Source organism: Talpa occidentalis, unplaced genomic scaffold (assembly GCF_014898055.3).
Source record: "Talpa occidentalis isolate TD23 unplaced genomic scaffold, MPIMG_talOcc4v2.1, whole genome shotgun sequence".
Taxonomy (NCBI): domain Eukaryota; kingdom Metazoa; phylum Chordata; class Mammalia; order Eulipotyphla; family Talpidae; genus Talpa; species Talpa occidentalis.
Window position 1 is genome coordinate 29,585,254 of NW_026555331.1, and position 25,023 is coordinate 29,610,276.

Genomic DNA, 25,023 nt, shown 5'->3' on the forward strand with positions numbered 1-25,023 from the left:
AAGTAATAACTGTGTGCTAATGTAGAGGGCATTAGTCAATCTAAGCATTACCCAAGATTTGTATTTTGAGTGAAGCTTTTTGAATGTGATTGATGATTTTGGAATGCAATAGGAAGTGCTTTTTCATGAAGGGGGTGGTGGAATGCCCATCACTGGAAATTTGGAAGTGTTATAATCAAATACTCCAGATCACATAGAAGCAGTTTCCTTAGGGATTTGGTTGGAGTCAAATGCTGATGATTTCTTGTGGCTTTGGGCCCATCTGTCATCTTCAGTAATTGGTAAGGTACTTAGGGGTGGAGTGTTTCTTTTTACTAACTCTCACACCAGTTTAGAATTGTGTTTGTGAGAAGCAGAGTTGACTTCAGTGGCTCAAAAGCATAAAGACTTACTATTTTTTTAAAATAAAAATATCTGGAGATAGTTGAGAGAAGGTATGCTGTGTCTCAGTCCTGGGGACCCAGGATTCTTCTAGTTTTTGGCTCCATCTGTAGTATATGAAAACATTAATTATCAGGGTAAGGTAAATCAAAGCCACAATGAGATATTACCGCAGAATTGCTAGAATGACTATTATTTAAAAAAATAAAAGACAACATGTATTATCTTATTAAAGGCAATAAAGATGGGGAGGAAAGGGGATCTGTGCTCTGTTGGTGGAAAATGTAATTTGGTACAGTCATTATGGAAAATGGTATGAAAGCTCCTCAAAAAACTAAACATAGAATACCATGTGCTCAACAGTCCCACTTCTGGGTATATAACCACAGGGGATAAAAATCACTGTCTTAAAGAGATATCTACAGACATGGAAACAAACTAAGTATCTGTCAACAGATGAACAGATAATGACCATGTGATATCTATATCTATATGAATTATTCAGTCACAGAAAAGAAGGAAGTCCTGCCATTGGTGATAACATGGATGGGCCTTAGGGCCTAGATGCTAAGCCAGACACTGAAAGACAAATACTGTATGACCTCAAGTATATGTGCAATTTAAAAAATACCAACCTTATAGGAACAAAGAATAGATTGATGGTTACCAGGGTGGGGGCTTGAGAGAGATGGGAAAGGTCGGGGTGGAGGGTGGGGGGAGAGATGGGTAAGGTCGGGGTGGAGGGTAGAGGGTGGAGGGTGGGGGGGGATAGACTGTACAGCATGGTCACTACAGTAAACAAATACCAACTTGTAAAGTTAAAGGTTGCTAAGTGAATAACAATCTAAGTGATGGATATATTAACTACCCTTAGTGTGGTAATCATTTCTCAATACAAATGTATATCAAATCAGACATTTTATAGCTTAAACTTACACAGTGTTGTTTGTCAATTGTGTATCAATAAAGCTAGAAGAAAAAAGGTAGCCTTGTAGTCCAAGATGACTGCTGAAACAGAAGCCATCACATCCATGCTCCAGGTAGAAAGATGGAAGGAAAAACAGAGACAAAGGACCATGCCTCCTAGGGGAGTCATTCATCTCAAGTGTCCTTTCAGTTTTGTGTTTCTGTTACGGAGCAGCCCCGATATAAAAACAGGTTGCCTGACTGTGGGTCCTCACCCGGGCGCTTAAAAGGGACTTATGAATACTCCACTACAGGCACACACAAAAGGTTAATAAAAGGTTTATTTACAAGGGAAAGAGAAATGAGGAAATGTCCAACTCAGGGAGAAAATAGGGAAATAAAGTCTTTAATGCGTCCTACCCGATCCGCCGACCTGGAAACCCAAAGTCACTCCAAGAGCTGGCCGAGCTACGAGCTGGCAGAGAGCCAAAAAACGGACCCCCCCCCCCACACACACACACAAAGACCACGTGTCTGGTTTTATACCAAACCTGGCTGCTTAACCCCACCCTCAGTTTCCAGCCACCTTCCCTTTGGTGGTGATGGGATTTGTCTCTCCCAATATCTTTTGGCTTTGACCTGGGGTGGGGGTGGAGTCTACAAAGCCTGTATGGAATTAGCTTTAGGACATCCTTTTCCCCCTAACATTTCCAATCTCACTAACTGTTAGGGGGAAAAGGATGTCCCAAAGCTAATTCCATACAGGCTTTGTGGACTCCACCCCCACCCCAATGTTAGGGGGAAAAGGCTGTCCCAAAGCTAATTCCATACAGGCTTTGTGGACTCCACCCCCACCCCAGGTCAAAGCCAAAGACATTGGGAACTCCAAATCCCATCACCACCAAAGGGAAGGTGGCTGGGGCCTGAGGGTGGGGTTAAGCAGCCAGGTGGATATAAAAGGCAGACACGTGGGCTTTGGGGATCCCCCATTTTTTGGCTCTCCGCCAGCTCGCAGCGTCTGGCCAGCTCTGAGAGTGACTTTGGGTTTCCAGGTCGTCGGATCGGGTAGGACGCATTAAAGACTTTATTTCCCTATTTTCTCCCTGAGTTGTACATTTTCCTTATTTCCTTTTCCCTTGTAAATAAACCTTTTATTAACCTTTTTTGTGTGTCTGTAGTGGAGTATTCATAAGTCCCTTTAAAGCGCGCGGGTGAGGACCCACAGCCAGCAACCCGTTCAATATCGGGGCTGCTCTAAAACAGTAAGATGAGTGTAGTCCCTTCTCACCTAGTTATACTTTGGTGGACATGAATCTCAGAAGTACATGAAGTCATGGAGAATCCCTGTAATGACAAGGAATGATGAGTCAGGCACAGTCAAAGGAACTCTCTTGGACACAGAGTTAGGTAAGGCTCCTGACTCCATACATGTGTTGAAATTAGATGGAATGGGCAGGAAATACCTAGTTGTAGGGGTTCTGTGGGTGAATAACATTCCAGGAATTCCAGGCATTCCAGAAGGAGCCTATAGTACAGATGAAGGCCAGTGGCGGGAGGATCATGGAAAAAGGGCAGCTAGTGTGGCTGGAACACAAGGAGCGAGATTTCGGTCTTCCCCAGAGCAGGGGGAAGGCACTGAGAGTTAAGGTGGGGTGCAGGTTAGGGGTATATAAAATGATCGTATTTCTTTTTTTCAAAATATTACTGTGATAAAAGATGGACTGGACTGGCTTGAGTAGTGACAGACAGATGAAATAGGAGTTCAGGCAAGAGATGGTGGTGGCTTGGTCCAGGGTCATGTTAATTGTGGATGTAGAGAGAAATAGATATATTCAGAAGGACAAGTGTAGTTCTTTGAAACACTCAAATTTTGAAGACAGATGATGATGCAGGTATGTCTTTCTGAGATGTGGAATTTCATCTTTGATATGAAAGAAACAGTAGTTATAATAGATTTATTGGTAATAATAATGATCTATTCTAAAAGTTTGCTCAATCTCAAAATAACAAATTTTCCAGACCTGGGTTGGGCTTGGACTTGGTCTTTTTTTTTTTTTTTTTTAAAGATTTATTTATTTGTACAAGATCTGGGGTATAGTCAGAGGCGCGGCCGGAGTGAGGGGTGGTGGTGGTGAGAGAATTCACCAGAGACAGAGTGGGGATTAGAACAGGCAGACTGATGAAACACACTGCTGAGGGGAGCAGCGGGCGAGACAGGAGAGGTCTGCGGCGCCTTGTGGGTTTCTCCCTGGCCAGCCGGGAATCGAAGCTGTGCTGCAGAGGCTGAAGACGGCTTCACAGTGCGGCACTCAACCCGCAGCGCCACGGGGGAGGCCCTGGACTTGGTCTTAATATGACCTTAGTGCAGTATTTGTGATTTTATATTTTTTTCCAATCCTTAACATTGGGATTTAATCACCTAAATATATAATGCATTGCACATCAGCTTATCACAGAAGGATACTTGGTTACTCATGTATCTGCATTACTGAAGGTACATTTTCAGACACCTGTGGTGCAGTGGAGTCAGGAGAGGGAGGTTGCAAACAGCAGAATGCACAGCCACAGTTGGCTGCGTGTTATGGGGAACAAGCAGGAGAGGGCCAGGCCCTTTGTGGCACATGTATGTAGAACATCTCTTTCATAGAGAGGGGGAAGATCCATGTACCCTCCTAAAGCTGGATGATGCAATCTGACATTGGAACCCAGCTGATCCTCATGTGTGGTGTGGCAGGCTGAGGTCTCTTCCCTGCTCCTAGAAGAAACGGAGTCCAGAGCGCAACTTCTGCTGCCACTGGCTACAAACCCAGCCTGTAGCTCCATGCAGCAGGGTGCATAGCTATGGCAGTGCCTATCACAAAGAAGCAGAATCTTGGGGACACATGTCACTAGAGTCCTACCAGGTCCTCCTTAGAGCCACACTGTCAAGACAGGGTGACAATGAAACTCATTAATTTCAGCAGGCACAGGTGTAATAGGTTGATTCCCCACCCCTGCTCCTTGGAGATCCATGGAAGTTTGTATTTGGTCAAGCTGCCACTGGCTGCAGTTACCTGTGGCTGGGTCTGGAGGAGGGATCTGGTCACATTGACTCTGTGCTCAGATTGAGAATGTGTCCAGTCATAAGAAAGGGATGCATACAGAGAGGAATTTTAGGCCCACCCCTCCAAAACATTCATGAAGGAATGACTCCCCCCACCCCCAACAAAAACAAAAAACAGGCATCTCTGTCCATAAACACTTGAAGTCTTGAAAAAAACTAAACAGTACTCCAAAACTAGAACTACAGTGCCACATACTGGAAAAATAGCAGGTGCCATAAAAGGCAAAACCTGTGGCAGAATAAATGAGAAAGATAAATCTTTAGAATGCATTCTTGACACAGAAAGGGAAATCTAATGGATAGTGAATTTAAAACAGCTATTTTGAAGAAAATCAATGATATTCATCAATTGTGCTGTAATACAGAATGAAACATTAGTGAAATAAGCATGGAAATGCAGGAACAGGAGTTACCAGAGAATGAAGCTATAAAAATATACCAAACAGGGCCTCCCGGTGGCGCAGCAGGTTAAGCGCAGTGCTGTGAAGCTGTCCACAGCCTCTGTAGCGCATGTTTGATTCCCGGCTGGCTAGGGAGATTCCCACATGGCGCGGCAGACCTCTCCTGTCTGGCCCGCTGCTCCCGCAGCAGTGTATTTCAGTCAGTCTGCCTGTTCTGTTCCCCACTCTGTCTCTGGTGAATCCTCTCACCCTCCCACACCTCTGGCCTATACCCCAGTTCTTGTATAAAACTAAATACATCTCATATAAAGCTAAATATATATATATATATATATATATATATATATATATATATATATATATATACACCAGAAATGTTGCAAATGAAAGGTTTAATGAATGAAATGAAAACTTCCACGGAAAGCACATCAAGCAAATTCAGTGTTTCAGAGGAAAGAATCATTGAAATTGGAGATAAAATTATAATAATGACTCAACTAGAAGAAGAGAGAGAAATAAAAATTAGGAAAACTAAAGAAATAATATGGAAATTATAAGACTCCACTAGAAGAGGAACAAGAGGATTTTTTTTTTAAAGATTTATTTTATTTATACAATAGCTGGGGTACAGGCCAGAGGTGCAGGAGGGTGAGAGGATTCACCAGAGACAGAGTGGGGAAAAGAACAGGTAGATGGACCAAAAGCACTGCTGAGGGGAGCAGCGGGAGAGACAAGAGAGGTCTGCTGTGCCATGTGGGTATCTCCCTGGCCAGCCAGGAGCCGAACCCGTGCTTCAGAGGCTGTGGACAGCTTCACAGCGCTATGCTCAACCTGCTGCACCATTGGGGGAGGCCCTGAAACATGAAGATTTTAATTATACCAGAAGGTAAAGAGAAGGAAAAGAGAACCAGAGCCATTTCAAAGAAATGATGGGTGAGAACTTCTTAAACCCAACAAAAGTAAGTAGAAGGAAGAAAATAATAAGAATGAGAGTGGAAATAAATGAATAGAAACAAATAAGATGACACAAAAGAGCCAATGAACTCTTTGAAAGTATAAACTGATTCTTTGAAAGGATAAACAAAATCAATGAACCCTTTAGCTAGCTAAGAGAAAAAGAGAGAAAACCATAGAAAAAAACAGAATGAAGAATACAAGATTACAACAGAAGTACAGAGGGTCATCCCAGTTTATCATGAACATCTATATGCAAATGAACTGGATAACATAGACGTTAAATTTTAGAGTTATACAACCTTCTATGAGTGAACCAGGATGAAATAAATTTCTTAAACAGACCAATCACAAGCAGAGCATCAAAATAGTAATCAAAATCCCAGGACCAAGTGGCTTCATTAGTTAATTCTAAAAAAATCTTGGTAAGTCAAATCCAACAATATATAAAAATAATCATTTATCATGACCAAAGAGATTCATCCCAGGATGCAAGATCGATTCAACAAATGGAAGTCAATGAGTATCATTACCACATGGACTACATCAAATAAGATAAAAATCACATGTTCTTGTCAACAGTACACTGAAAAAGCATTTGGCAAAATTTAACACTCATTTATAATAAAAACTCTCACAATGGAGAAAGGTGGAACATATCTTAATATAAAAGGTCATATATGACAAACTTACACTGGCCTCATGCTCAGTGGTGAAAACTGAAAACATTTCCCCTAAGATAAGACACAAGAATAGGGCCTCCCCTGGTGGCGCAGCGCTGGCTCGATCCCCGGCCACTGGTGACAGACCTCTCCTGCCGCGCCCGCTGCTTCCCTCAGCAGTGTATTTTGTCAGTCTGCCTGTTCTGCCTGCCGGCTCTGGCTCTAGTGAATTCTCTCACCCTCCCGGGCTTCTGACTGTACCCAGTGCTTGTATAAATAAATAAATAAATAAATCTTTAAAAAAAAAAAAAAAAAAAGAAACAAGACTAGGTTGTCCACTTTCACTACTACTGTTCAATATAGTATTGAAATTTCTAGCTAGAGCAAAAAGATATAAAAGGCATCCAAATTGGAAAAGATAAGGAAAAAGTTACTATTTGCAGATGATATGACTATACGTAGAAAATCCAAAAAACTCTACCAAAAAACTACTAGAGATAAAGACAGTTAAGTGCAGGGTTAAAGTTGGTTGCATTTCTGTATGCAAACAATGAATTAGAGGAAAGAGAAAACGAGTGAACAGTTCTATTTACAGTTGCACTAAAAAGGAGGAAATACATGGGAGTAAACTTAACAAAGGTGGTGATAAACCAATACACTGTAAACTTAAAGATACTATCAAAAGAAATAAGAGATAAAGAAATGGAAAGATCGTCCATGCTTGTGAACTGGAAGAATAAACATTGTTAAAATGGCCATATTATCTAAGGCAAACCTATCAAAATCCCAGTGACACTTTTCAAGAAAACCGAACAAACAATTCTAAAATTGGCTTTTTTGGAACCACAAAAGACCCCTATAAGCTGAAGCATTCTGAGAGAAAAGAAGAAAAATAGAGATATCACACTCCCTGATTTCAATCTATCCTAAAAATCAGTAGTCATCAAAACTATTGGAATAAGTATATGGTATTAGAGCAAAAATAGAAGCACAGACCAATGGAAAAGACTTACAGCCCAGTACATAAGATGTATATCATCATGACATTCTCTACCTGGAATGAGAAACAGTCTTATGAATCATCAGAGAGAAAAAGAAATGTTATTAGAGGGGCACTAGACCTTTCTGCAGAAACACTGGAGGCTAGATGATCAAAGAGCATCACCCTCAACATTTTGAGGGAAAATGATTTGCACTTAGAATTCTATATTTTGCAGAACCTCAGGCAAGTGTAAAGGAAGAATAAGGACATTTTTCCATGACTGAAGGGCTTTATCTCCTACGTGCCCTGTCTTAGGAATGTGCTGGGGGATATGTGCCATCAAAAAGAAGTATAAATCTAGAGGGAGGAGGATATGAGACATGGGGTAGATTAAGACCCCACACAGGTGGAAGAGAATACCTGATTAAAGTGTGCATCAGGCCCATGGAATTCGGGCATGATGGAGTTACCCCCAGAAGGATATCTTTTAGGAAAACAAACAAATACTATGTAATGTAACATCTGCAATGGGAGGAATTTTAATATTTTGTGGGAGTTTCCAGAATACATTAGTGAAAGTTACATAGAAAATTAAGTAAAGGAGAAAGAAATCCAGAAAACAAATGTTGGTCAGGATGTGGAAAAAAAGGAACCCTCATCCACTGTTGGTGGGAATGTGGACTGGTCAGCCCCAATGGAAAAATGTATGGAGATTTCTCAAAATATTAAAATAGACCTATCATATGATCCAGCAAGTCCACTCATAGGTATCTAAACAAGGAATGCAAAAGCACTACTTTGAAAGGATGTATGTGCTGTTTCTACTGCAGCACTGTCTGCAATAGTCAAGTTATGGAAACAACCTAAGTGCCCAAGGATAGAGAATTGGATCAAGATGGTGTGGTGTATACACACACACACACACACACACACAAATATTCTTTAGCTATAGAAAGGATGAACTCTTGCCACTTGTGACAACATGGATGAAACTGGAAGGGATTATGCTAAATGAAGCCAGAAGGAGAAAGACAAATACCACATGGTTTCACTCAGATGTGGCATATAGAGAAACAAAACAAAGGGTCATACAACACCAAACAAAAACAAACCCTAGAAATCTAAGTGCAAAACTGAGGCTACCAGTGGGTGAGGATGAGGGAAGAGTGGAAAGGAGGAGGGGGCCAGTGAGCTGGAGTGGAGAACTGTGGGAGTCTTGGTGGTGTGGTAGCATACACCCGAAGAAATGGGGTCCTGTGCTGTTGAATCACGTATGGTATTGTAAATCAATGTTACCTTAATAAAAAAGTATGTCAAATAAATTAAATATATAAAATAAATTAAAGAAGAAAAAATCAAATATACAAAAATAAACATTTCTTTAAAAAAAAAGGAAAAATAAAGGAAAGAGACTGACCAAGGAAAGAAATCTATGCCGACTATGCATTTAGAGGATCCTCATCCTGGGCCAGGCACTCATTCAGTGTTTGCACATAATTACTCATGAAACTCTCACAGTAACCCCATGACGTGGGCTTGGATAGTGTTTTTATTTTACAAATATGAAAAATGATACACAGGATCACACAGCTGCTACCTGTTGGAGGCAGAATTTGAATTAAGGCGAGTCTGATTTCATAGTTATAACAATGTAAATGGTATATGACTTTCATCAAAATCATGATGTTGCTATATTTAGGTGATTGTGGGGTAAGGAAATAGGAGGATATAACAGTTGAATTCTAATCTTTAATTGTCAGAAGATATTTTCCAAATGGAAAAAGGAAACAAAAAAATAGCAATCAAGCATTTAATATATAATTATGGAGGTTTTGACAATAGAAGTGAGAAAGAGTTGGAAATGCTTACTTGGGAATGGGACCAGGTAGGGCTTTTTAACGTGAGAGTGCTATTTGACACATATTAGTTTGATTGAAAAAGCAAGTTATGTAAAGATAAAAGGAGCCCTCTTGCCTTACATTGGAATCTAAGGGAAGACCTATTAGGGGTTTCAAAATGGTTTGCTTATTGCCAAATATAAGCCCAAGTCAGGCTTAGCTGGTTTGCAGTCCTAGTCTGCTATTCATGGATTATTTCAATTGGAGAAAAAGTGTCCTCTTGGCTTGGGTTTGTAGAATTAGACGATTTCAGAGTTGAAGTTGTGGGGGCAGTTGCCAATTCAGGATTAAGTTAGATTTTTATGAAGTCATTAATTTGGGGGCACTCAACTTGTATTTCTCTTTTGAATCTGGCCCCCTGCAGTTACTATAATTTTTTCCCTTATACATTCAAAGGAAAAAAATCATTATTTATAAACACATGGAATGAAATGCATTGACTGTTCTTTTGCCCTTTTGGAAGTAAGGGGAGAGGTTCACATCTCAGTAGTAATTCTTTTTTTTGTTCTGCAGTCTCTGTTGCATTATTCACTCAAGGACTGGAAAATGATTTGATTCAGAGCCATGGTAGAAATGGCCTCAGCCAGGACTTGAGAGGCGGGCCATAGGGCCAAGGAAATATTGATCTCAGATCTTAAACAACACATAGGGATCAGTTTTCTTTGTGGAGTGTTTATGGAGGTTGTCATTTAGAATGGGAGTTGGTGGGGTAGATGCACTATGTCTATTTTAGTTAGAGAAAGATTTTGGGAGTAGCTAAAATTTGAAGAGGCATTTAAATTTGTATCAAATTTAAATTTTTGGCAGGGAAAGATCATTGTCAATCATATCTCCAAAGAGAGTTTTGCTTCTTAAATCGCTCCTATCTAAAGGGCCATTATTTGAAAATAAGAAGTACCAACAGCTTTTTATCTTTTTTTCACTCTTAGAAGTAGAAAACAAGCAGCTAACGTGGCTGTGGAAGCCTTAGAGCATGTCCTCAAGGAGGGGTGGGGTGGATGGAGTTATGAAGCCAGGTTTTGGAAGGCAATTTTAATATGACAATGAACTATTCCTTTCGTCATGTGATTGTTCCAAGACAAAGTAGTAGGACCATATAGATGGGACCACTGACCTCTACCAGCTCACATTCCCACCAAGAGACCTAATTGTTTCCTCTGGGATGGGTCCAGCAGCTGGTGAGTTCCATTAGACTTGGCATTGGTGAAAGCACTGGCCATGGCCAGCTGAGCCTTTCTCTGGCTCCAGTGCTTAAGCTGAGCTCTTTTATTGCTTAATTGCTACATTTATTGGATGATTTCCGTCATAATCATCTTGGACTGCTTTAACAAAATGCCATGCATGGGGTGACTTAAACCACAGACATTTATTTCCTATAGTTCTGGAGCCTGGAAAGTCCAAGATCAAGTGCCTGCAGATTCTATGTCTAGCGAGGGATGCCTTTTTGCTCTGTGCTCACGTGGCCTTTGCTCTGTGCACGAGTGGTACATCCATGTGGGTAGAAATCTCTCTCTCTTCTTCTGCTGATGAATCCCATCACGATCCCTTCTCAACCTAATTACTTCCCAAAGATGTGTCTCCCAAATACCATCTCCCTGAGGTTAGAGCTTCAACATATGAATTTGGGGTTATGATGATGGACACTTGAAATTTATATCTTATAATGCAATGTCATGCCAATAAAAATTTTTAAAAATGTTAAAATTTGGAAAGACACAGACATTCAGTCCACAACACTGTTCTGTGTTTTCTCCTTCTTACAATGAAAAGGGAATCATTTTAAATATCAGCATGATGGTGGGTTGTTTGTGCTCAGTAATTCCACTGACTGACAGACTAACCCACTGGGAGAATTTGATAGAAAAACCGGGCCCATCCAGAACAGGAAAGAGAGTGCACATGTGTGGAAAACCAAGGGGATCCTACCTTCCAATTCTGTGAAAGCTCCTTAATGTTAAATCAGTAGTAAATATAAATAGACTAAATTATTGGTAAGCCCTGGGACTGTTTGTGCCTCAGTTTAGTCTTGTCATCATTAGTGTAACTCCAACAACATTGAAGAGCAATTTTCTGTATGACAGGGACTTTGTTGAGATAGTAAAAAGTAAATGACTCATTAGAGAGGCTCATAATAATAATTTGCTATTATTATTATTTACTCAAAAATAACGTGTATTTAAATTCTAAGGGATGCAGTTATAGGCGGGTCATATTGCATTCATGTGACTAATATTGACATTATGGTAAGTAGTACATTTTCTAACAGAATAGGACAAATGATTTGTTCTTTTTTGACAATGAGGCACAAACCCCTATGAGAAAGTGTCATAAAAAGCCCCTCTGTTGCTCCTGTTCTTAGGGGTGAGGTTTTTTTTTTTTTTAAAGATTTATTTATTTATGCATACAAGAACTGGGGTACAGGCCAGAGATGTGGATGGTAACAGGATTCATCAGAGACAGAGTGGGGAACAGAATAGGTGGACTGACTGAAATACACTGCTGAGGGGAGCAGCAGGCGAGTTAGGAGAGGTCTGCTGTGCCATGTGGGTTGCTCCCTGGCTGGGGAGTGAACTTGTGCTGCAGTGGCTGCGAATAGCTTCATAGGTTGCATCTTAATCCCTTGTGCCACCAGGGAAGACCTTAAGGGCGAGGTTCTTAAACATAGGGAACAGTTATAAAATACAGCGATTTGGACCCATCCCCCCCAGAGACTTAGATTCAGAAGGTAAGGAGAGAGGCCCAGAAATCTGAATATTTAATAAATACTGCAGATGATTATGATGCAGTTGATTGAGAATCAAACTTAGGGGGAAAACCAACCAACCAACCAAATAAAAAAATTGCTTTAGCATTAAACTTGTTGCATGTCTCAAGCCCTTAGGCCTTTGCGTGTTCTTAAGACACTTTACTCTTAATGTCCTATGAGTGGATGGGAGACCTAGACCAGTGGCAGCCCGTCAGCGCCCACTGGTAGAACTCGAGAACCATCTTTTAGTATGACACATGCCAGTCCTGATTCTCCTTGTGACTGCAGCTTCTGTTGGAGCCCCAAACCCTTCATGCCCACCATGTGGAAAGGCCACAGAATTTTCGTGTCCCACAGAGTCTGTCATTTTATATGAGAGCCTTTCATCGAGTAAAAGGACACTCCCAAGCCTTTCCTTTCCATTCGTGGGAACCCCCACTAAATTTCCTCATCCTACCCAGACTCTGCCAAGAAAAAGTTAAATCCAGCTGGGGTGAAGAGCCCTGAAGTTCCATGACCAGTTCCAACAGAAACAGAACAATAAAATATACTCAGGTGCCAACCCTTAATATCCTCAGTGAAATATTTTACTCTTCTCCTCTTGCTTTTGTGCTCCCCGAAAGGATGTGGTGTGACATGGTGCATTGTTTTGGAATAATTCCACAGGCCAGTGTTGAAATGAATGCTTATAGGAAGCTGTCAAGATGAACCTAGTATTAGGCTTTAAAGGTTGGTCGGGGGTGGTTTAGATAAAGGTATTTGCTTGAGATTGTTCAGAATAATGGAACTCTTAAGTGAGAAGTCAAAATAGCAAACACTGCTGGCTGCCGATAGCACACCGTGCCATTAACCTTTCATATGAAGTCATTGGCAGAGATGAATTATGTTTCCTGGGCAGATTTTTTTTTTTTTTGTTTAAAGGAGGTGGGTGGCAGCAGGGATCTATTTTTATTAAAAAGGCTTGAGAAGTACAATGAAATGGCTATGTGTTTGCAATCAAGTCTTTCCTATTATTTGACAAGGCAGGAGTAATTGGAAGCAGAAGAATCAGTGCTTTATAATATTTGGGCAACTTTGCCATTATCTCTGTGTCTTAATTTCTGAGTTCCTTAAATATGATTTAATGCCTTGTGGCATGATGGGATTTCCCAAAATGTTGGCAGATTTCTTGTATGTTCAGATGTGCAAAGGGAAAGTAATCCAATTTATTAATTATGCATTGCAGTTAATATTCATTTAGAGCTGTCAAGTGATTAGCTGTAGGAGGTGCGTGAGAAAAGGACTGTTAAAACAGCAGCAGTTGTTGCTATAGATAGGGCTCGATGCTGTTGTGCCCATAACCTTTTAAAGAAAAGCACAGTTGTAATTTTAAAGTCCTATTTAATGAAAATCTGGTTCTGGGTGTCAGAGTTGTTTATATTCCCTCTTTTTTGGAAGGTGAAGTCTATCATATTGTGACTGTCATCCGAAGAGTGGGTTCTGTGTAGTAGGTTTACACATTGTTCCATGAGAGGAAGAGTTTTTCCTCTCATCTTCAAATTCTAACTTTGCCAGGGAGTAGAGAGCTGTCATGGGAAAGTCACAGATATCCCTGGATCTTTCTCTCTCCTGCAAAATGGAGAAAAACCAAGCTTGTGCAGAGTGTCCTCTTCCTCCCATCCTGTCCCTCAGGATGATTTATCTCTGTTAGGGTTAGGAAAGGGACAAATAAGGCACTTGGTTGCTTTTCAGTCTCTGCTTTAAGCTGGCACTTAATATTGCCCGTGTGCAGGAAACAGCTCTCTGACACTAGCTCGGGTAAGGAAGGAAAGGGTGCAACAGACAACCTTCAAGCATAGGCACTGGGGTGCTGTCAGGCTACCTGGAGCAGCAGCAGGAACATGAGGAGACACTGGAGCCCTGGTTTCTCGGGAGCTTTCTGGTTTCTCGGGAGCTTTCTGGTTTCTTTCACTATCTCCTCCACTCAGCCAGCTTCCTCCGCAGGCTCGGTGTGGCCCCAACCTTGAATGCTTGTGGCTTGTGAGGTCTAGCGCTTGTCTCTTACTGTGAATTCTAAGACTCATGGCAATTCATTTAGTAAGAAATGATGAGGGCTCACCAGCAGGAGCTTCAGACGGGGATCAGATTGACAGCAAATGATCAGTACACTTTCAGATAGCAGGAATGGATACAAAATAAAATAAGGTGATGGGGGAAGGGTGTTAGAGAGAGGGGCTGTGGTACCACTTAAAGAAAGTGGTCAAGAGCATTTGAATAGTCTTGAATGATGAGTGGGGCCAAGAGAAATGAGGGAAGACAGGTTCAGGCAAAGCACTCAGTATGTGTGAAGGCCCAGAACTAAAACGAACAGCACAAAGCCAGAGTGGCAGGAGCATCCTGAATGAGGGGGTGAGTGGTGGGTGATGAGGTCTGCAAAGGGGGGCTACTCAAAGAGAGACCTGTACTATAGTCAGGAGTTTGGATTTTTTCTACATGAAATAGTCATTGGAAGGATCTTCAGTTGGAAAGTTATATGATCTGATGCACATTTTTAAAAGATTTCTCTGATGGCTACATGCAAATAGAGCATGAAGGGCAAGAGTGGATGCAAGGACACTCTTGCAGTAATCTTGAGAGGGGATGGTGGCTGGAATCAGGTGAGGTCAATGGAGCTAATGACAAGGTCCCATTTATGATATTGTGGAATTTGCAAGTGAGTTGGAAGTGGGGTGCTAAAAAGAGATAGGTCAAAAATGACTTCATTTTTTTCCCTAGACAAACAAGCTGTAGGAGTTGTTGTTTGCTGACGTGGGAAGACTGAGAGGGGAACAGGACTGGGGGTGGGGTGGGGGTCATTAAATCAATTTTAGACATGTTGAGTTTTGAGATGCCTACTAGACCTCCAAGTGGACATGTCAAGCAGCAACTTAAATGTTTGTCAGGAGCATGGGAGAGGTTAGGACTGGAGGTTAGAATTTGGGAGCTGATTCTAAATAGGGTTAGAAAGACTGAGCTCAGAAGGCAGAGAAGGAGGTTGCTGCACAGATGTAAGGTGTGGGTGGTCGCCTGCACGGGAGGGTAAAAAGTACAAATTCATCACCATTAGAAAAAGCGCTTAAAGCGTGCATCCTGAGGCATGCACTCATTTTATGTAACTATAGTTTCCTGCCCACCTGCATTAGAGGGACATACTTAGAGATACTATTAAAGAGTATTTATTCAATCGGGAAGCCTCTTAGGTGAATCCAGGTATTACTTTCTGTTTGTTTTCTCAAGTTTCTCCTTGCTATAAGAGGACATATACTCCTTGACAAGTCAATTTGATTTTCTACGTCTCACATATAAACTGTGGCTAATAGCTGCCACCTTTCTCACTCAGATTGTTGAATTTCATGCCCTTGACATGTGGCAAGTGCAACATGGATGCTAAAATCTTATTCCATTCCTCTGCTCCCAGCCTCCCAGTTTCATCTTCAAGGAGGTATTCAGTTACAGCCATCAAAGTAATTACCTAGAAGGCGGGTGGTTCAGCACTTTCCTGGAATAATAAGACTGTTTTTTCTCATCTGCAAACCCGTAGGGTCACTCAGCTGATCTTAGTTACCAAAGGCGCTTCACCAGTATTCTCTCAGCAGAGTATTTTGCAAAGACTGTAAAAGGTATTTATTTCAAAAGTTGAGAAGGAAGGAAAACTGCAAAAATGTTTCCAGACAAACTCAACCTTTTCCTTCCTAATTTCTAATTTTTGGTCTTTCTATGATTTTCTATAATTGTGTTTTTAAATTTTTGATGATAGCAGATGCAAACCTTGCATATTCTATAATTTTTTAGGATTGAATAGTTTTAATTTTTGGTGTACTACTGCATAGGCTAGAATGACCATAGCTTATTTACTACTCTCTTTGGGGGGCATTTCCTTAGTTTTCTGATTTTTCACTCTTGTGCTGTTGCAGGCTCACCTTCCTTTTTTGTGTTCTTTCCTCAAGAAGATAAGTCCGAGGGGAGATAATCTGGTAAGGTCAGGAGGTCTCATTAAATGTGAGCTTGAATAGTTTTTTTTTTTTTTTTTTGACTATTTCACATGTAATGTTTGGTATATACTCATATACAAAAAAGTTCATTTTATTTGAAAATGAACTTTGTGTATCCCATATTGTTTTACTTGTTAAATCTGGTAACTCTAATTGTGAGACAAAAAGTAGAAACCTTTTCATAGTCTTGATACAAATCATCAAACTTCTTTTAAGTTTCTTACCAAGATTCCATTTTTTGATTTGCATAAGGAACAAACATTTTCAGAAGGGTGACCTATAAAGAAGAAAAGGGGAATCTTGAGATGAATAGTAACTAGGTTACTATACATTTAATTTTCAGTAGATTTACATAATCATATGATATTATACACACAAATAATATCATATAAATGTTCATAGACATGTAAGGAAAGCTTTTTGGACCTTACAGATTTGCATAATATCTTGTTGTTAGTTGCTTTCTTGGTATGTATCCCCCTTCTTTCTTTCTTTTTAAAGATTTATTTATGCATAAAAGAGCTGGGGTACAGACCAGAGGTATGAGGGGGTGAGAGGATTCACCAGAGACAGAGTGGGAAACAGAACAGGCAGATGGACTAAAACACACAACACACTGCTGCGGGGAGCAGCGGGCGAGACAGGAGAGGTCTGCTGCACCATGTGGGTTGCCCCCTGGCCGGCCGGGGATCGAACTGTGCTGCAGAGGCTGGGATTGCTTCACAGTGCTGTGCTTAACCCCTTGCCCCCCCAGGGAGGCCCCCCTTCTTTCTTATGGGCAGAACTTTGCTGCTGTTCAGGGCAGTAATAAGCACAGTTTAAAACTCAGTCTCTCAGGCTGATCTTACAGATGTCCTTGCAGGTGATGCGGGACTTAATTCTGACCGATAAGAGGCAAGCAGAAGTCAGTGTTGAGGGAAGACCCACAACTGCATCTAGGGCTCCTCACTGTGTCCTCACATGGCAGAAGGGGCTGGGTAGCTCTGGGGTCTCATTTATAAGGACACTACTCATAAGGCTTCACCCTTATGACCTAAATGTTTCCCAGAGCCTCAAATCCCAATACCATCACCTGGAGGTAGGGGTTAGGATTTCAACATTTGAATTTTGGGGAAACGTAAACATTAGACCATAGCAACGTGTAATGTGTTTTTCTCCAGCAATATTCCCTTCCTTCTCTCACCTTCACCTTACACTTCCTAATATTCAAATCTTTTCCCTCTTTCAAAGGACATGTAGTGTGGAACACTTTATCACTGATCCCTCCCGGTTCTTCACGACCATCTCAGATAGAGATTTCCCCATAGCCCTTCATATGCTTCTCTTTTCTGGAGCTTTTCTCCTCCTACCTTCTACTTATTTCTGTACTTTCCTTTATAGTGAGATATCATTTACATGTAGTAAATGTAAAAATCTTAATTGTACAATTTGATACATTTTTATATATGCAGATTCCTAAGCAACAACCGCTCAGATTAAGACAGATCATTTCCATCATCACCAAAATTTCCCTTATGCTCCTACCCTGTTAATAACCACTGTCAGTTATCAAACGTAATGCCAGTTCTAATTTCTGTCACATTAACTAGTTTTTATGTACTTGAATGGCATCAGACGATATGTTCTCTTCTGTGTCTGACCACTTTTGCTCTTTGTAATGTTTTTTAGTTTCATCCATACCTTTGAGTCAATCAATAGTTTTTTCTTTTTTATGGCTGTGGAGAATTTCATTGTATGAGTACGTAACAATTTGTTTATACTCTCCTCTAATTGGTGGATACGTAGGTTGTTTTAATTTTTTCACAATTATGAATAAAGATGTTATAAATATTCTTGAGCAAATCTTTTTTTCTCTTTCATATACATCTAGGAATGAATTGCTGGGTCATAAGGTAGGCATATGTTTAACATTAACAGAAACCACCAGTTTTCTAGAGGAATTATTCCATTTTATATTCTCACCAGAAATATGAGAGCTGATTTATATCCTCACCATCATTTGATGGTACATGTCTTTCTCATTGTGGTATTAGTTTCACAATAGTAATGATGTTGAACATCTTTTTCCTATGTTTATTGTCTATTTGGATATCTTTTCTCATAAAGTACCAGTTCAAGGTTTTTGCCTGTTGTCTTCATTACTGCAGTTTTATGCTAAGTCTTTAAGTCAGGAAGTTGAAACCCTCTAACTTTGTCTTTGCTATATTGGGTGCTTTGAATGTCCATTTAAATTTCAGAATAGGCTAGTCAGTCTTTCAAAAACATGCCTGCTGGGAATTTGACTGGAATATTTTTGATTCTGTAGCTTAATTTGGGAGAATCTGTATCTGGACAATTTGTGCATGTGGCATCTCTCTTAGCTTTTCTGGGTGTCGTTGCTTCATCTCAGTGATGTTCCAGTGCAGGGTCCTGCACATCTTTTGTTTAATCTATTAATATGTATTTGCTTTTTTAAAACCATTTTAAATGATACTTTAAAAAAATACTGCATTTACCCATAGTTGATTGCTAGAAATATAACTGGTTTTTAACTACTAACTTTGTATCTTACTTCCCTTCTTAGTGTTGTTATAGTCCTTTGTAAGTAAATTCCTCTGGATTTTTAGGTACATGGTTAAAGAAGTCTTACTTCTTTTTTTCTAATATTTATGCCTTTTCTTTCTTTCCTTTACTTGCCTTCTTGAATAATTTTTCTCCTCTTCCACCAGACAGTAAAGTACTCCAGGCAAGATCCTTTGAGGCCAAAGCCCACCATGGTGCTTTAAACACAGGAGATACACGAAAATTTCAGTTAACATTATGTAAATGATGATTGTGAAAACTGAAATGAAAGCTATATTTTACTACCCACATGATCAGTTGTTAATTTGAAAAATAATCTGGCTGTAATATAATTAGGAAGGCATTTATTTGATAATAGAAATGTGATTTGGCTTTATGACCAGGGGGCAGCCCCAAGGTGTGTGTCAGTAGGGTCAGGGCCTAGGAGGTTTTAAAGGATCACACAGGAAGAGGGTTTTAGGTTAGGTCAATTGTGGCACTGTTGATTGGTTCCAAGGTTCGTTTGTTAGTCCCTGGCTGGTAAGTGAAAGTCTCCAGGGAGAACCCTGAGGGTGGGGTCTGCTGCCACTATCTGCTGATCAACTCCACTTTTTAGTAGTCATCAAATGTTTGGATCACATGGTTTAATTTTCACTGAGAAGTCTCAACATGGCATCTAAGAGAAAAAATGGAGACTTCCATTCAAAATAGGTTTCACACAATGAACCAACACCAAGAAAAAGGATGCTGGTAAAACCCATTCTGTGAGATGGTACCTCTTGATCCCCTTGGGCTGCTACCGGTGCCTTGAACACTCTCCTGGCCATTCTGTCTGCTTTGTGGTTCCCTGTTCCTGTATGTTTTTCTGACGTTTTGTTAGTGTCCATGAAGTTCTATAAGACTTTTCCTTTAGCATTTGGAGACTTCCAGAGTATTTGTAAGTGCTCCTCCTAAGGATAGCACTGAACAGATGGATCCCTGATCTCATTGCCTTTAGTCCCAATTCCCCAAGCTTCTGTCAGTGTAGGAAAAAAAAAAAAACAAAAAAAAAACCCTACAACTCTGCATGTTCAATATAGTAGAGTGGAGCCTGGGAAATTTTTAGTTTTGAGTCCTTGAATTCCAACAAGCTATGTTATTTTTAGATTTCTAGTATGCACTAGGAGTTTGTGAGTGAGATCTTACTAAGGAGAGAGGATGAGGCTCATGTGAGTGGGTGGTGGTCTTTTCCAGGAAGCAGCTGCTCCTGCTTGGTCTGAAGCGTTGTGGGACTGTGAAGAGGGAGCCTGTGAACAGCAGATGATCCGCAGGACAGGAGGAAAACTCTGGCTACTTTTTGATATCCCTTTTTGCATTTGGTTTTGGGAGCCATTATTATCACTTTCATAGATTCTATTGTCTGCTGCCCTGGGAGAGGATGTTTCTTCCATTGCAAGATAGTTTGCTTCTAAGGAGGCAATTCCATTGTTCTTTGTTTCTTTGCAAGCTGCAGATAGGCTGTTAGCTGTTTAAACAGCAGATAAACACTAAGGTAAAATATTTAAGGCAGTTTTGACTACAGCCTACAGGAACTGCTCTCTGGTCTACTCCTTTTCTTTGCTTGACATTTTTCTATCAAATTAGCTCAAACATTTATAAAGAACTAGCATATAAATGAGCTAATTATGTTTTTGCTGTTGAATGAATATGAATCACCTTGAAAAAAGTAAAAGTGATAGACATAATAAAAAAGAGAAAAATCAGAGAATGCATACTCTTCTAAATTTGAACTAAATAATATAAATGTAAAGTGAATACTATTTTCTAAGTATTTGAAATTTTCAACTATTTTATGTATTTGGTTCTCATAAACATTTGCATGTTGACATCAAAACAGAATTCCATAAGTATTTTAGTGACTATTATTAGCAAGACACTTCGTTGGCACTTTGTCTAATCACTGGGAATTCTTACCACCCAGAAATACTGTTAGTAATTATTAATTATGAAATAATTGAAATTATTTTTCAAACTTTTTTTTTTATACTGCTGCTGTTTGGAAATCTGCTTTGTCACATAAAATCTATGATATGGGTGTGTTGCCCTGTAAATAAATATAAAACTATATTATTTTAACACTACTTATGTAAGTGTGTAAAACTATTTAGTTAACAGTTCTTTTTTTGGTTGATACTTAGTTTTTTTTTTTTTTTTTTACTATGATAAATAACATTGAGACCCAACCCTCAGCATCACAGAGCTGAAAAGAGGATGCTGGGACAGGAGCTAAGAGGCCAAAGGTAAATAACCTGTTGAATTCATTTGCCCAGGCTTCAACACAAAGTATTATAAATGGGGTGATTGGAACCTCAGAAATGTATTGTGTCAGTTCTAGAGCCTAGAGATCAGAGATAAAGGTGTTTTTCTTTCTATGAGGACACTAGTCATATTGGATTAGGGGCCCACTTATTCCAATATGACCTCATCTTAATTCATCTGATGATACCTTCAACAACTCTACTTCCAAATAAGGACACATTTTAAAGCACTGGGCATTTTAACTTCAATATATGAATTTTAGGGAACACAATTCTACCCCAAACATGAACATGAACTTCTTTAATATAGAATCTTTTCACCCTTAAAATGCTGTAGTAAGTCTTTTGTGTTCTTTCACTTCTGGGTACAAAGAAGTGCATAATAATTGTTAAATAACAAATAAATGCTAAATTAAATGATGCATGATTATTTTCATGCACTGAAGCCTAAGTCAGCATACGTTTTAAATTGAAATTACAAAGATTTTTCAGACTTTTTGCAGATGCTTTTAAATTTCATAGTTAAATACCAAATGTGTCCCAAGTGTCCTGATGATTACAAAATGTATTCCTAAATTTAATGCAAAAATGTAAGTTTGAGTTATTTTATCCCTCTCTTTAATGCTAAGCCTTCCCGTGGTTGGAAAACTACTTTCCTATAAGAAAAGAGATTTTCCAACTGAGGTTATTATCTCAGGTGGGCACGGACTCCTTGGTCGACACCTCCAGACCACAGCATAGGTCATTGCTAGGATTTGAGTCTGGGACTTGGGACCTGGTTTTTTTTTAAAGATTTACTTTTATTCATTTATGCATATAAGAACTGGGGTGAAGGCAGAGATGCAGGGGATTTATGGATTCACGAGACAGAGGGGGGAGAAGAATAGGTGGATCTACTGAACTACACTGCTGAGTGGAGCAGTGGGCAAGACAGGCGAGGTCTGCTGTGCCATGTGGGTTAACTCCCTGGCTGAGGATTGAACTCATGCTGCAGTGGCTGGCAATAGCTTGATAGCACTGAGACTTTAACCCCTACACTACCAGGGAGGCCCAGGGCCTACCTTTTTACTAAGAGTTCCTTCTGGGGATCCAAGCAAATGGGATTTAATGTGTCTTAACACCTGCTGGCTTCCGCATCATTCAGTAGGCTTGGTTGGGCACTCACAGAGTGGATGTGATGGATGAATTGCTAGATTTTTCACAGTAGTGACTCCCAAACTAGGCTTCCTCAGAACATTTCCCTCAAAATTGAATGCTCTGTTTCCCAGCTGGAATCAAAGAATGATATTTTCCAAATGTTAAAGAAAGAAGTTAACTTAATGAATGGAATTAAGTTTGGTGCCTATTATTGCTTATTCTGGCAGCAAGCGCTAGCAGATTACAAAATGAATGAATAAGAAGTTGCAACTTTTTTAACATTAATATGCAAAAGCAGCTCATCTTACATATTCCAGCAGCTCATTTTTTTGTGGACTTGTGTGTTTTCTGCTGTAATTTCATGCCACATGGACACTTGTTATATAGTACCTTGTTCCTAGCATATGGGTTAGAATTCGATTTCGTTCTGTAAAATACCTGAAATGTTCTATCTGATCATGTGAGGTAGACTACTGTTCCAGTGCCCAGATCAAGTATGGTTGCTCTCCTGAGGGAACATACCAAGGAGTGGAGAATTAGGAAAAACTCTGGTTTAAGATGCCTGCTCACAAAGGCAAATTTACTGTGGGAAACACAGTCTGATGTGAAACTATACAACTTGACTTTGACTGTTAACATTCCTCCTTCATTTCTTTCCCTTTGTGATGCTCCCTCTGGACCGGGGATGGGAAGGAGGTATTTGGGAGACATGAATAAGTGTCTGCCATCGATGAGGGAGATAATAAAAATTTATATACAGTAAGATGTGCTGGAGCACGATGTGCTGTGCTTAGACAAGGGTTGGAGGAGACCACAGGCTCTGGGGGGCCGGGAGTCTTACTGTCTTTGGTTTCTTGGCTCCTAGTACAAAACCTGAGGCCACCAATGTTATTTGTTGAAGGAGGAAACACAGTCATGGGATTATTCAATAGAGAACACTTTACATTTACATTTTAACTGGGTATTGAAGGGCAAGAAGGGAAAATACATGGATGGAGGGAAGGGACTCCTCTTTATCTCTGTCTTCCATCCCGAAATCCATTCTCTCGGTGTCTGAACTCCAGGTTACGGCTGTGGGTGTGCCCATGACCTCCCACTCTGTGATGTGTTTCTTGGTCACCTTCCTTCCCCCAGGCCTCAAGGCAGGGCCAGCTCTAGTCCCAAGAGGTGGGTAGGTCTTCCCCTCTCACTGAATCTCCCAGTCCCACCCAACTCGTGCTAGCTCTGGTGGACAACTCTGAAACAAATTACCCATGAACTGCAGTGTTTAACAAAATACAATAAATGTTTATTTTTCTTTTGGGCAATGTGAAAGGAAGATACTCTGGTTGGACAGCCCCCTTCCAGGTGCTAATTCAGGTACCAAGGCGATTCCCTCGTGTGAACTCACCATCTTCCAGGGCTTCAGAGTCATTTGCTTTATACCGCATGGAAAGAGGAAAAGTATGTGGAGGATAAACACATGGCTGTGCAGGGACACACATCACTTCCTTTCACTTTGCATGGGTGAGAAGCAGTCACATGGCCTCACCTAGAAGCAAGGATGGGGTGGGGAGAAGGCTGGGAAATTCGATCTCTGAGTAGCCACTTCCCAGCAACAACTCTATACTGTAGAAGGGGAATAGGAATCTTTTGTGATCAATCATCTATCTCTGTCACATCCCATCTCTTTTTGCAGATGTCAGTTAATTTTTTTTTAAAGATTTATTTATTTATGCATACAAGAGCTGGGGTGCAGGCCAGAGATGTGGTGCATAAGATTCACCAGAGACAGAGTGGGGAGCGGAAAAGGCAGATCTATTGAAATACACTGCTGAGGGGAGCAACAGCTGTGACAGGAGATGTCTGCTGTGCCATGTGGGTCACCTCCCTGGCCAGGAATTGAACTTGTGTTGCAGTGGCTATGGATAGCTTCATAGTGCTGCATCTTAACCCCTTGCACCACCAGGGAGATCCCTAATGTCAGTTAATTTTTAAGGGCACTTAATTTATACCTTTAATGAACTCAGGCTTTAGAGAAAAAAAAAATCAGAAAGGAAAATATCTCACTAGCAACTTCACTTATGACCTTGAAAAGCAAGATTCTTCTAGCAGAAGTTGGTTTCACTAACTTCATGGAACAAGAGAGGCAAATACACAGAAGAAACACAGGTTAATTTCTTAATGATTATCTTAGCATACGAAGTTTATTGCACAACTGCTATGGACTAGATATTGACATATATCAGTGATCCAGACATGTAAGAAAAAACCTGAATTATTTCTGAAATAATAAATGGAATGAAGGAAATCAGCTGTGATCGGATTGAGAGTAACTCGGTTGGGGTGAAGAGGTGACTTTAGTTTGGGTGGCTATAGGAGGTTTCTCTGGGTGCTATAAGGTAGTTTTAAGACTGAGATCAAAGACAAAATCAGTAGTCTTGTGAAGAGCAGCAGGAATAACAGTACAGGGAGTGAAAATAGCAAGTGCAAAGGCCCTGAGGCCTCATGAATTTAACTTGTGAGAATACCAAAAAGGACAGAGTAGACTATACATGAAGAGGTAAATGTACTTGATGTAAAGTGAGCTTGGAGACAGGTAAAGGCTAGCTCACTCAAGATCTTGTGGCCTAACAAGAAGTGAAATTTTTCCTGTGTGCTCTGGGAAGCCAGAGGAGTTTCAGCAGGTACGTGACATCTCCCTAGTTACTCCTGGTCTGGTATTTGTCTATTGATGGCCAACTCTCATGAGCCTGCTCACCTCTGCAGGTGTCCCTGGCATAGAAATGCATGGACTGTTATCTCTTCTTCCCTTAGACATTTTGGGCTTTGAGCATAGTAGACCACAAAATTAGTTCTCATATGGGTCTGTGTGTGAAACACTGGAAGGTAAAGCCATTGTGTAAATGTGACTGATAGGACTGGGAGACTGGAAATGTAAATTCAATTCAACAAAACAGAGCAGACGTGAAACAGGTGATGCAAAGAATTCTGGCATTGTGAAACCAGATGGAAAATAATACTAT

The 25,023-nt window shown here is 40.3% G+C and overlaps 1 protein-coding gene across 3 annotated transcripts in view; it reads left to right on the top strand.

The window, feature by feature from the left end:
* The window catches only part of NCALD (neurocalcin delta), a 348,584-nt gene that overhangs the window by 23,115 nt on the left and 300,446 nt on the right, over window positions 1-25,023 (top strand). Inside the window, exon 1 of one of the 3 annotated variants that reach the window (XM_054692059.1) lies at window positions 16,011-16,025. The exons of the other annotated variants lie outside the window; for them this stretch is intronic. The gene's annotated coding sequence lies outside the window, so the exon portion shown is untranslated. Of the gene's footprint in view, window positions 1-16,010; window positions 16,026-25,023 lie in introns of those variants that run through there. 3 annotated transcript variants of the gene reach the window in all.